We start from the raw sequence: 2,527 nt of genomic DNA on the forward strand, positions 1-2,527 counted from the left end.
AGGCCTGAGCTGTTACAATAATCCAAACAGACTGACGGGGAGCCACTGGGTGAGCGGAGACAGAGGGGGGAGGGCCTGTCGGTGGTGTAGAGGGAAAGCATCGACCAATCGGAGGTTTTTATTAAGGCCGGAGGAGGTGGGGCTCGAAGCGTGTGCTGCTCTTTAACCCCAGTGAGGACAAGAGTCCCAGAGGCATGACGAGCACGGAGGAGAAACTGATAAGGACTGACGGAGGACAGATGATCTGACAGAAAGAGAAGAGAAACTTTGCAACAGGAGCCGAATTATTTAATCTGCCCAAGCACTGGTATTAAAAAGGCACAGCATCATCTATGTGTTCGTATTACAGGGTCTTAGTGCTGTTTCCCAGAAAGAAAGGCCTCAAGTGCACTATACTTTTCTCTGTAGCAAGCTGCAATGACAATTTTTTTCAAGGACACATGTCCAGATTGTCAAAGCTAAAGCACATATCTCCAAAGAGCAGAACATTTGATCTACTACAGTGAGCGAGAAGCAAACATAACACGGCCATTCTTGAGAGATAAAGTCAACCATGGGCGTTGAAGAGCCAAAGTCACGGTAATTGAAACAAGATGGTCGGCAACTGGAAGCCCCAATAACCATGACAATCCTCTGAATAATGATCATCACAGTGCAGTCATATACAGAACATTATAGCTCAAAGATTTAAACTCCAGTTGTTCAACAGCTGAGCAAGAATGTTAGTGTTTCACGTTTGCCTGGGGGACTCAGTGCTCTAAAGCAAAGCTGGTAATTAAACAAGACAGAGATGGTGAAACAGAACCGAAGACAGGAGAGGAAGATAATAACTTTACCCACAAATTACTAGGATAAACCAAAACAATACTCTCTGAGTCTTTACTCTATGGATGGAAATGTTGGTTGGTCTGTGGAACAAAGTGACCAATATATCGGATACATCTTGTACAGACATTCAGGGTCTCCAGAGGATATATCCTAATGACTTTGGTGATCCCTTAACCTTTCATCTAGCTCCATCACCAGGTCAACATTGTCATTTGTCCAATACGTTGGTTTATGACCAAAGCAGCTATAGCCTATTAACCTTTTCAAGATGTAAACATAAACACGTGTCCTAGTTTTTGTCCTGTTGCAGTGAATGTCATCAGCTGACAGGAGGTTAACTATTGCTGTTGCCTAGCAATGGAATTCCATTAAAAAGGTCTATTGTGTATTGCCGATAAACAACTGTTAGCATGCCTACATGTTAAACATCATACCTACCTTTAGCTTTAGCTTGCTGAAGTTAGCTCAAAGAACAGCCAACACATTCTCACTCTCAACTCGTCAGGTACTTGGTCTGGTCTCCTTGGGCGTAACTGTTTTCGACGCTCTGGGTACCCCGCCGCTTGGTGTCATTTTTGAACGTGCAAAGTAGAAATATGTTTAGGCAACAAAACCACTTGGTTAAGTCTAGGAAAAGATTGTAGTCATGGTTAAAATAAGTAGGTTTGTTACATAACTGACATATGTAAAGTTAGTTAGTTAGTCAACCCTTCAAATGAATTCATTCAGAATCGTTCTGTGGGTACGATCTGGCATCTATCCTCCTCTCCTCCTCCCTACATGGCTCTTTATCCCTGCAGACTTTCGTGCTCTTAATACGTCATTTCACGGCGCCGGGGCCTGTAGGTTAAGGCATCTCATACAGAGGCTAAAGGGTGACTTGTGAGTCGGTATCATAACACACTTCTTCAATATTAATTGTAGTCTAAAAGGCGGTCGCGCTACGTTGCCTTGATAAAACTGTCAAATTATTATGTGCGTCGACGTGAGTTCTTAACATTGGAAACAGCAGTTAAGCAAACAATCTCACCATCAAGTCCATTTAATAGTTGTTCTAGTGTTTCGAATCATATCATGGTGATTGTATCGGAGCGGTTTAAATTACTTAAGTTTTCTGAGGAAGACACTTTGCAATGATCAAAAGCTCCAGAACAGTTAGAAAATGGTGGTAAGATGCTTTGCTCAACTGGCAAAATGTTTTTTAAACCCAAGACTTCAAGTCTGACCCAGAAACTTCTGATACTCGCTGCCAAAAAAGTATTGGAGGTTTGATACTCTGGCCTCTCCTGTGTGTTTGCATTAGTATTTCATGATTTAATTCTTATAAATATCCCAAAGAATGATCGCAAAATGAGCATCCTGTTCAGACAACTGCTGCCAGGAGACCCTTCCCCTCACTGTAACCACAATTTTCATACTTCATCTTGGCAGAAAAACATTTGTGGCTCCACAATAACAAAATCATTCATTCTGTCTTTTTTTACACACACACACACACACACACACGCACACACGCACACGCACACACACACACACACGCACAAGCGCCCCTAGAGAGTTTCCCTGTTGCTTGAAAGCTTTAATCTTATTGGCAGGCCACAAACGATGTTTGTAGTAATTATCCAAATGCATCCGTTTTCCCCCTGTACAACCACTCCCACTTAACTGGATTACTTACAGCGTAGAAAATGACTCAATG

The sequence above is a fragment of the Echiichthys vipera genome, assembly GCF_963691815.1.
Source record: "Echiichthys vipera genome assembly, chromosome: 2".
Classification (NCBI taxonomy): domain Eukaryota; kingdom Metazoa; phylum Chordata; class Actinopteri; order Perciformes; family Trachinidae; genus Echiichthys; species Echiichthys vipera.